Below are 10,653 nucleotides of genomic sequence, written 5' to 3'. Positions count from 1 at the left end.
TAGCTCAGCAGCGTGGTCTACCAGATATTTGTATCTGACTCATTTTTTAGCTCATACCCTAAAATGAGCAACACGGCTAAAACACATGTATCATGGTGAGGCCAACTAAGCATTGAAGGGGTCAGCACAGCTTTAAAAAAAAAACAAAACAAACATGTAGCATGGTGAGGCCCACTGAGCACTGAATGGATCAGTACTATGCAATCGGCCTTGGACGAGGCTTCGATGGATCCTTTGTGGGCCCACCGTGATGTATGTGTATTACATACATGCCGTCCATCCGTTTTGACAGCTCATTTTAGGTCATGATCCCCAAAACGAAGTAGATCAATCTGAGTGGATCACACCAAAGAAACAGTAATGATTGACCATTATAAATCTTGTGAGCCACAAAAGTTTTGGATCAAACTGATACCTGTGTGGTCACTTCATCCGGGTCTCGTGGCCTTATCAACAAGTTCGGTAGCAAATAAACATTTCCGTGGCCCCTAAAAGTTTTTAACAGTGAGTAATCAATGTTTCCTTGGGTGTGATCTAGCAAATTGTATATGCTTATTTATTTATTTATTATTTTCCTTCTTTATTAGAGAGAGATCAGATTTAGATGTGCTTCATTTCGGAGGCTATCCCGTGAAATGAATTGGCAAAATGGATGGACGACATGGATACACGACTCATACATCAAGGTGGGCCTACGTTCACGGCCTGAGTCACGGGGATGCAGGCAGCTCACGCCCATTTCTTGACCAGGGTATGACTAGCTACGTCAGTCGTCGGGTGACCCATGCGATTTTTTCAATAATTGAAAAAACAAAAAGGCTGATGCAAAGCTCAGGTGGGAAACACCACAGAGGACGGAGTAAAATCATGTCCAAGATCTAGAATTCATATGGTGTGGCCCACCAAATCGTGGAATAACGCGAATTGCCTCCTATGAATGGATAATACTAGCGTGGCCATGCTTGCAAAAGGCAATTAATGGTGTGCATCTCATCCCATCCACTGTGTCACATGGTCTCGATCGCATGCCTTTGTTTTGTTTGGGCACGAGGAAGATAAGCTTATGGACAGGGCAGATCTCATGCACGTTCCCCACGTGGTGCTCGGTTAAGAGAGTTGTAGGGCTGTGATCAATGGGCTGGGCTTGAGCCTGCCAAAATCAAAATTTTGAAATAGCCCAGCCCAAAAGAGTTCAAAATCCGGGCCAAGGCCAAACCCAGGACTGCCCGTTGACAGACTCTCACACATATTTATCCGCATGTTGCCGCACTCCAACTGAGATCATTGTAGCTGTGGAACAAGCTTCTGCCACCATTCATCCCAGGTATTGATATTTTTACATAGTTACTGTAGTTGTTGGATTCCAGATCTGGAATTGTGTTTCGACTATCCAAACCGTTTGTTTGATGGGCCATTGATTGGATTGAAGATGGGTGTCATCCAGACACTGTAAGGCCCATCATGTAAAGTTTTGGATCATTGTAGAATTACTGAGATCCAACTGATACAGTTAAAGAGATAATAATACGTGTGGCGGTATTGTAGCAATCCTCCATATATAGGAATAATACCCAAGAATATGCATTCCACAACTGAATTCCAGCGCGTTGGATTAAACTTGACAGTGCATGTGGCAATCGTCACCGTTCATCTGGTGGTACGTCACGTAAATAGCCTACATACGTCCGAAAAAAAAAAAATACAAAAATGGACCTCATAGTCTAAACCATCCACTGTGGGACTGCAAAAGAAAGGGTGAGAGCAGCCGTCTATATTGAAAAACAAAAATGTTGTACAACTGAATGATCAGAATTGTCCAATAATAGCGGTTTCAGCTTATAGTCCGTCCATATGTTAGGCCACCAGATGTACAGTCACGATCGCTTTGAGGAGTGAATTGTATATAACTTTATGCAGCAGGATGTATGCCAGCGAGCATTCCTCCATCTCTAAACATCCACCCTCTACAGATTCCAGAGAAAAGCGACATGCAGACAAAGACAAAAATCCCACACGTGCAGACCCATGCGCAAGATATTCGATATTTCTCAGGGTGGGCCACCAAATTCTTCACTGACTAAAAATAGGTAATACGATTGTATTATGTAGAACATAAATGAAAGTCGAATCCAGATCGTTGGATGTACTGTTAATAGCCGTCCATTTTTTCCCAACACAAAAGAGGTCCAGCTGATGAGTGGATTAGATGGATTTTTGGGCTGACGCTGCCGAGGGCCGATACCTATAAAAGGGAATCATTTAATTCGAAAGATAAAGAAAATCATTGTAAAAAGGGCGTTTGTATCGGATCCTTACCCTTGCTCGGGGTGGTAGACTGTCGGGAGTATCAACACCCGGTCAAGGGTTAGGTGGTGAAATCCCACTACGGTGTGCGTGTGTATCCAACACTATCCATGGCGTCTTCCTTTCCAACCCTCACATCGTCCTCCGTAAACCCTTTCCGAAATCGGTGGGTCTTTCTCTCTCCCTCTCTAATGGTGAATGCAATTTCTCTATCTTGTTGTCGATTGAAATCTTCTGAGCATTGTCCGTACTAGAATATGTGATTTCTTTTCATGCGATGATTCATTTGATTTATTTTTTTATTTTTTATTTTTTATCTATTGTAAATTAATTAATAAAGGTGATAGACTCTGTGCTGCAGGTATTATGTCTGTCATTCCTCCCAATTTCACTGAGATTTTTCTTCATTATCATTCAGATGACTATTTTTTTTTTGTTTGGGGGGGGGGGGGGGGATTTTAGGCGATACCCCTCCTCGTGTTGCCCAGGGCTCGTCTACTGTTAATGTCATGATTGGCCATTGCTACTACCTTTATCATATTGCTTATACACTTTTGAGGCCCTCATTTTTCATTCCAAAAATTCCTCCTTGCCAAGTTTTTAGTATGACTTCTAGGCTCTACCTTGAGAGAGTGTTGATCTACAAGGTTTGATACTCTATTTCTTGACTTCATTACGACCAATCTTCAGTCCATTGAAGGCAATATGAATCTCTCTATTTCACCAATAATCTCTGCAAGAACAATTCCCATCTTTGAAAAGGTGGAAGCGAGTCCTATCACGCACAACAATTTCATGAGCGTAAACCTTGGAGATGAGCTTTGTTGCAGTGTGGCAATCCTTGCACGCTCGAAGATTCTTAACGACGCGAATCGTTGTTGATAAGTCCAAATGCTATTGCCAGCTTCTCGCTGTGATGATGGATTGCAGCTTCTTTTTCCTCCTCCAGATCGAGTAGCAAATTTTCAGTAGTAGGAACGTATCCTTCCTGTCTCAATCTTTCCAAAATCCTATCCCATGTGTAATAGATCTCTACTGTATTTGGGTGTGACCGGTCTCCAGCAAAAAACTCATGGACAGTGCCGTTCAGATCAATCAAACTGCATCCCGGTAGCTTCGAAACTCCTGTGTCTTTCATCAGCTTTCTCACCATCACAGCTTCATTCCACTTCCCAGCCGCTGCAAAAACACTTGCCAAATGCACGTATCGACCACCATGGCCAGGGTCCAATTTGATCAGGATGTTGCCCACACGCATACCCAAGTCGTAGTTTCCATGTATACGGCATGCCCTGAGCAATGCCCCCCAAACTGCAGCATTTGGCTTCATCGGCATTGTTTCAATCAACTCTTCTGCTTCCTTTAAAAGGTCAGCTCTGCCTAGAAGGTCAACCATGCACCCATAATGCTCGATCAATGGGCTCGCATCACAAGTTCTTTTCATGCTCTTGAAAATCAGCTTCCCTTCTTCCACCAGGCCTGCATAACTGCAAGCAGTCAAGACCCCCGTGAATGTGATCTCATTGGGCTTGATTCCTGCCTTCTTCATTTCCATGAACAGATCAAGAGCCTCTCTTCCCCGTCCATGAGTTGCAAAACCAGTAATCATGGCTGTCCATGCAGCAACACTTTTATCTTCTATCTTTGTGAATACACTGAAGGCTTCTTCTACATCACCACACTTGGCATACATGTCCACAAGAGCGCAACCGAGAATTGGATCAATTGAGATTTGGTTTTTGTCGATGTATGCATGAATCCATCTTCCTTGATTTAAAAGGTCAGCTCTGCCTAGAAGGTCAACCATGCACCCATAATGCTCGATCAATGGGCTCGCATCACAAGTTCTTTTCATGCTCTTGAAAATCAGCTTCCCTTCTTCCACCAGGCCTGCATAACTGCAAGCAGTCAAGACCCCCGTGAATGTGATCTCATTGGGCTTGATTCCTGCCTTCTTCATTTCCATGAACAGATCAAGAGCCTCTCTTCCCCGTCCATGAGTTGCAAAACCAGTAATCATGGCTGTCCATGCAGCAACACTTTTATCTTCTATCTTTGTGAATACACTGAAGGCTTCTTCTACATCACCACACTTGGCATACATGTCCACAAGAGCGCAACCGAGAATTGGATCAATTGAGATTTGGTTTTTGTCGATGTATGCATGAATCCATCTTCCTTGATCCAGGGCCCCAAGTTGAGAACACACCGAAAGTGCACTCACCAGTGCTATATTGTCTGGTACTATACCTGCGACCTGCATTTCATGAAAGAGGTTCAAGGCCTACTTGAAAAGACCGCACTCGACGCATCCAGCAATCATTGAAGTCCAAGAAATAACATTCCTTGCTGGCATCTGACAAAACAATTCTCGTGCATGCTTGATCTCTCCATTCTTTGCATACCCATCAATCATCGAGTTCCAAGAAACAGTGTCTCGATGTGGGATCCTGTCAAAGAGCTGACGAGTGGAGGAGATGCAGCCAGATTTGACATAAACATGGAGACGAGAATTGGCTGCAAAAACCTCCAAACCGAAACCATTTTTTATGATCTGACAGTGAATTTGTTGGGTTTCCTCCAAGGCTGATAGGTTGGCACAGCTCTTGAGCAAGAAAGGGAAGGTGGAAGCATTGAGAGGAGCTGAATTATAGAGCATTTGACAGTAGAGAATCAGAGCTTCCTCGGGGTCTTTGCTGTTTGAGTAGCCTCTGATCATGGTCTTCCACATGAAGGTGTTTGGTTGGCAGATTCCATTGAAAACCATCCGAGCATAGGCTAGGCTGCAGGAATTCGATGTTGCTATGCAGAAAGATAGCAGTCTGCTTGCTGGAATGGTGTCTTGAACAAGGCCTGTTTTGATCATTTGGGCATGGACCTGCTTTACTTTTTCCATGTCTGAACATCTTTCTAATAGAGAAAGGGTATGATCCTTTGATTGCTAGAGAATCTGGTTTGCAGGAGGAAGCAGTGAGGCTGCCATTGAATCTGCAAAGCACAGAGGGACTAACCTTTGGATGTGAAGACAATAATCTGGTATGGATTTTTTATTTTTTATTTTTTATTTTTTACCCCCCTTCAAGAATATGGCTGGCTGGTGGCTTGGTTTTCTTGCATTTTGGGTAAGGTTCCCCTTTTGTCTCTTTCACGGAAATATCCCTCATTTATCTCAATAGATTGGATAGATGGTCCCCTTTCTTTGGTTTCACTACTTGATATTTTGGCTGAAATTTATTTCATTAGCATTCCATGAGACATTTGAATTCTTTTGGGATGCCATTCCAGTGCCAGTTAACTGGTAAAGAAAGGGTAAACCATGTCACGGACCTAGGAAAATCTCGCCTGTGTGTGCTTTGAGCAATCATCGCATGCCTATGTATATATTAACCAAAGCTATGGGACTAGGATTAGCATACATCTTTCCTTTTTTTTTTTTTTTTTTTTTTTCACGTGAGTGCATGCATATTAATTTAACTTGTCAAGTTGAATTTCTGAATTTTACTCTCCCTCCCTCCAAGTACAGGCCAAGTCAGGTCCAGTACTGAGTTCGCAGCGACTCAGCTTGAAATCTCCCCGAGCCAAGTTGACTCGGCTGAGTTTTGAGTCCAATCTGCAACTTTTGGAACTATGTTCAAGAAGCTAGTTCATTGGTTGATTAGCCTAGATTTCCATAGGGTATGCGCCAAATTGGCTGTTGTTGGCCGTTGCTATTGATTAACCACTTACACTAATGTTTTAACCCAAAAAGAAAAAAGAGAGAAAAAAAAGTATTAATTTCTCAAATACAAGACGCTCAGCTCACTCTGTGATTAAAAGAATAGGCTATCCTCATTTAAATATAAGCTCCAAGAAAACTTAAGACAGTATTAAATTTCCCTAAACTCTATCAGGGCTTCATGGAAGAGGCCCTACCAGTTTATTTACTTCGGTGAATCACCTTGTTAGACTCCAAACCTCAGCAATCACCGCATATATTCAATCCGGATCCCTTCAATGGTTGTATTTACTCCAGTCCCTCCTCTTGGCACCAAAGTCACCTAGATGTTCTCGTCTTCATCTGCCTCCAAATCTTCCAATAATTCCGAAATTCCTAACTTAAGATTGCTCCGTCTTCATTGTTGAATCTCCCTTATTCATCACTAACCTTACACCACGGCGCATGTTAACATAGGTCCTTGCAAACTCTCGAGATTCAGGACCTGTCGTAGTTTTATCAACCACATTGACATAAACATCGAACTTCACGTACATCCTTAACATCAATCCCATACACAACCAAGATCTCTTCTTCTTCCTCTCTCTCTTTCTTGCTTCTCTGCCTCTTAGGCCTTTGAACCTTGGCACTTATGGTAGTGTCTAGGGTACGACCCTCTGGACCGAATTCTGGAGACCAACTATGGCTTGATAGTTGCATCGTGTTCTGGCTCTCTCTTCTTCAATATGTTGTGTGCAATTTTGGGAGGAACGGATGGCTTAGGGCATGCATTGAGCCAGAGAAGGTCCACCTCCTCATGACTATACCCGAGCTTAGTTATGTCAGGTACAGTTATGAGTCGAGCCACTTAGGGTTGACAAACTCAAGGCGGTTCCCTCTTAAGCTCTTCTTGATTGTCCACATGCGATCAATGTTTGCATGGTGAGCATAGAAGACAGGGTCACGTGCAACCGAGTAGAATGTGCCCACATTCTCCGTCTTAGGATGCAGATTGCTCCCAACCCATGTGTGTTACGCTTTATGGGGAGCTCATCAAGTTACCTTTCTAACGAGATAAAAATCGTCCAAATCCGACCTTCGATGAGGGAGTTATGAGGGTTTTCGTGGGAACAGGGGATGTCGGAAAAATTCCGGACCATTTAATCTTACCCCACTTTTGGAGGCCCAAACGGTCTCGGAATGCGATGATTACAGTGAGGTTTCGAAGAGCACCGACTCACCTTTCCAATGAACTTAAAATTGACCCAATCCGACATATAACGAGAGAGTTATGAGCGTTTTATTCGCATCACGCGATTTCTGAAGATTAACAATCGAGATTGAGAAACGACGATCGAAGGCTTCTAGCATGCTTTTGGGGTATCAAACGACCTTGGAATCAAGCGATTTCTTCTTCGTTCAAGTTACCTTTCCAACGAGCTAAAAATTGTCCAAGTCCAACTTCAAATGAGGGAGAGTTATGAGGCCTAAACAGTCACGGAAATGCGACAATTCTAGTGGGGTTTCAAAGAGAACTGACTCACCTTTCTAATGAACCAAAAATCAGCCTAATCCGACATATAATGAGGGAGTTGCCCACATTTTATTCGTTATTTGCTGTTTTATATTTGTGACAGATAACTCCGACGGACCATGACCGTCGCTAATCGTCTCCTGTACTACAGACGGACCGTACCCGTCGGTACATTTTAGACCACCGTCGTTTACTAGGCGACGGATACGATCCGTCGTTTTTGTTTGCGACTGCTACCTACGACACTGTTGGACCTCGCTAATTCTGTTTTTGTGCTGTACGAGGTCTAGAAAGAGTTTACACACGTAGGTAGATTTCACATTAACACTACAATGGAGCCCAACCAAGACACTCCTTTCCTCTTTGAAATAATTACTATCCAGGCGACATTTATTAGAGGAGACTTGTGGTATGCAATCTCAACCACTAAGGTAAAACTCATCCGGCTCCATCCAGATATGTTGGGGCGAACTTGAATTATGGCTCCAAGTTCTCTCACGAATGACAACTCTTCTTAAGCTAAAAAAATTAGCCACATCCATGATTCAGAAGGGCCTGACCACAGAAACAATTTGGGGGAGAGACGATCCATGAGGTCTTGGTATTGATTTCCTAGTGGGGGTGGCTAACATTGAAGCGTGTAGTGACAGTGGGGTGTGTTAGTACAAGCTAACCAAAAAAAAAAAAAAAACAGCTGTTGAGAAATATAATGGGAAGGGTAGTCAATGATAACGAGGTAGCTTACTGAAGAACTTTTTTTAAAAAGTACTAAAATATAAATGTCATATTAGGCATGTAGTTCCACACGTGCACAAATCAGCTAAAGCACATGACCACCACATGTACCAGCATGGCAAACATTTGGAATATCTATAACATGGACCTCACCATGCAGAAAGATAAAGGTAGTCCACTCAGTAGGTGTGGATGATATTAGAAAGAAGTGCCGAATTTTTTACAACTGTTCGATTGTTTAGTTAATTTCGGTCCACTGACTAATGGAAACCTGTTTCATAAGATAGGGAATCTAACCAATGGAACCTATTTCTTGAGATGGGAGATCTAAGTAGGGCCCAGTGTGTGGGGCCTGCTGTGGACCTAACCACGTTGTATGTGTCTATCTAGGCTGTCCTCTAATGAGGGCCCGCCGTATGGATGTGTTTCACCTACGATGAGGAGGCCACCGTACCGTATTTGTTTTATCCACTGTCCATCCATCTTCTAGATCATTTGGTGAACCGATCTTAATCCCAAGAGAGATATTTTGCTTCTTATTAAATGTGAAATCCAACAATTACGATTCACCCATTCTAAGATATTTCTTGGGTGTCTCAATTCCAAGTGGGGCCATCAGCTCAGTGTTATGGATTGCTGAACCATGGGCCATGCAGCAAGAAATAGTCATGTACTGCTGTGCAGGATATAATTCCAAGTGGGGCCATCAGCTCAGTGTTATGTATTGCTTGTGCATTGGGGGCATGAGCAAAGATCGAATGCACAAGGGGATATAACAGAGCAGAGGCTTACCTAGTTGATCTTTTCATCTGAAGGAGCATGAATCCAATGTGCCCTCCAAACAATCGAAGGAGATAGAAGACGTTTCGTCTTCCATCCCGATGATTTTCAGGGTACAACCCATCCACTGTAGGGCCTAAAAAATTAGTCTTCATCCCATACATGTGTAACACGTCCAAAGATCAAATGCTTAATAAATAATTTTGATATAACTAATAGCATGGATCCTTTCTCTTTCTTAATCATTGCTAAACAGGAAAATAAAGATGGCAATGCAAATGGGAATTCAACTCACATCGGAGTCAATTGGATCATGCGAATTTCGGAAAGCTGCACGCTTATCAGAATAAGCATTTTCCAAGCCAATACAAATGATGACCAAACCTGCAAACAAAAAGCAAAACACAAGTAGTAATCTTGACTGCCGCATCCACAAAAGCAAAAATGTAGGAAAATAAAATTCACAACTTAAAAGTTTGAAAAAATAAAATAAAATAAAAATACTAATCAATAAATAGATGAATAATAAAGAGAAAAACAATACAAGAAGCAAACCTTTAGCGATTGTGAATTCCTTCCGAGGTATTCCATAACAGTAACGGTGGCCATAATGGCTACTACCATTACCATTATGATATGGGACATAATAGCCATTATGGCCTTTTTCCCTTTTCTTTCTGTTCTTTTCTTTTCTTTCCTTAAGGGCCATCTTTTCTGTAACAGCCATTTTGGCCCTGTTACATGGTTAGCACATTTACCATTAAGTTACATTCGTTATGTATCTGTTTTAGCATACCTTGATTCCTTCAAATGGAAACAGGTTTGGTGACTTTATTGAGCCCAATTTCGAGAGTGAGTGGTCATAATGAAGAGGTTCCTTGATTCTTATTGCTACTGTTGAAACATGTTGAAACAGTGGATCATGAAAAGAACTATGATAAATTGTTTCTTTTATTAGGTATTATGATCAATCATTGAGAGTTATGGGTAGGACTGAAGATGTGTTTCACCTACGATGAGGCCACCGTACCGTATTTGTTTTATCCACACTATCCATCCATCTTCCAAATCATTTGGTGAACCGATCTTAATCCTAAGTGGACCACGGTACAGGAAACAGTGAATGTAACACACACCATTGAAACTGATGGGCCCCACCGTGGTGGTCGATTGCCCCCAAACCCATGTATGACCCCCACGAGACCTGGGAGAGGTGAAAACATACATATCAACTTGATCCTAAAGCTATAGTGGATTCACTATAAGAAACAATAGTAAATGAATATCCACTGTTGAAAGCTTCCTAGGGCCAACCGTGAAATTTGTTTTACATCAAACCTATTCACTACGTCATGTGTGACCCGTGTGGAGGAGATAACATAAATAGCATCTGAACCAAAGATTAGTGGGTCCCACCACTTGGAACATTAGAGATTGAAGACCACCGTTGAAACTTGGTAGGGCCTGCCGTGATGTTTTGGGCCACCCCACTTGCCCATTGGGTCACGTGGACCTGGCATGGGTGAGCCCTATTTGTAACTTCCCTGGGCAATCACCGTGATGCATATGTTCTACTAACCACATGTTTTTCTATCTTCACATGATG

The 10,653-nt window shown here is 42.4% G+C and overlaps 1 pseudogene; it reads right to left on the bottom strand.

Moving 5' to 3' along the window:
• Positions 1–2,779: 2,779 nt before the first annotated feature.
• LOC131223939 (pentatricopeptide repeat-containing protein At5g66520-like) lies at positions 2,780–9,774 on the bottom strand (annotated as a pseudogene).
• Between the last annotated feature and the right edge of the window lie 879 nt (positions 9,775–10,653).

Source organism: Magnolia sinica, chromosome 13 (genome assembly GCF_029962835.1).
Source record: "Magnolia sinica isolate HGM2019 chromosome 13, MsV1, whole genome shotgun sequence".
In the NCBI taxonomy this organism is placed as follows: Eukaryota; Viridiplantae; Streptophyta; class Magnoliopsida; order Magnoliales; family Magnoliaceae; genus Magnolia; species Magnolia sinica.
This window is presented reverse-complemented; position numbering and strand designations above follow the sequence as displayed.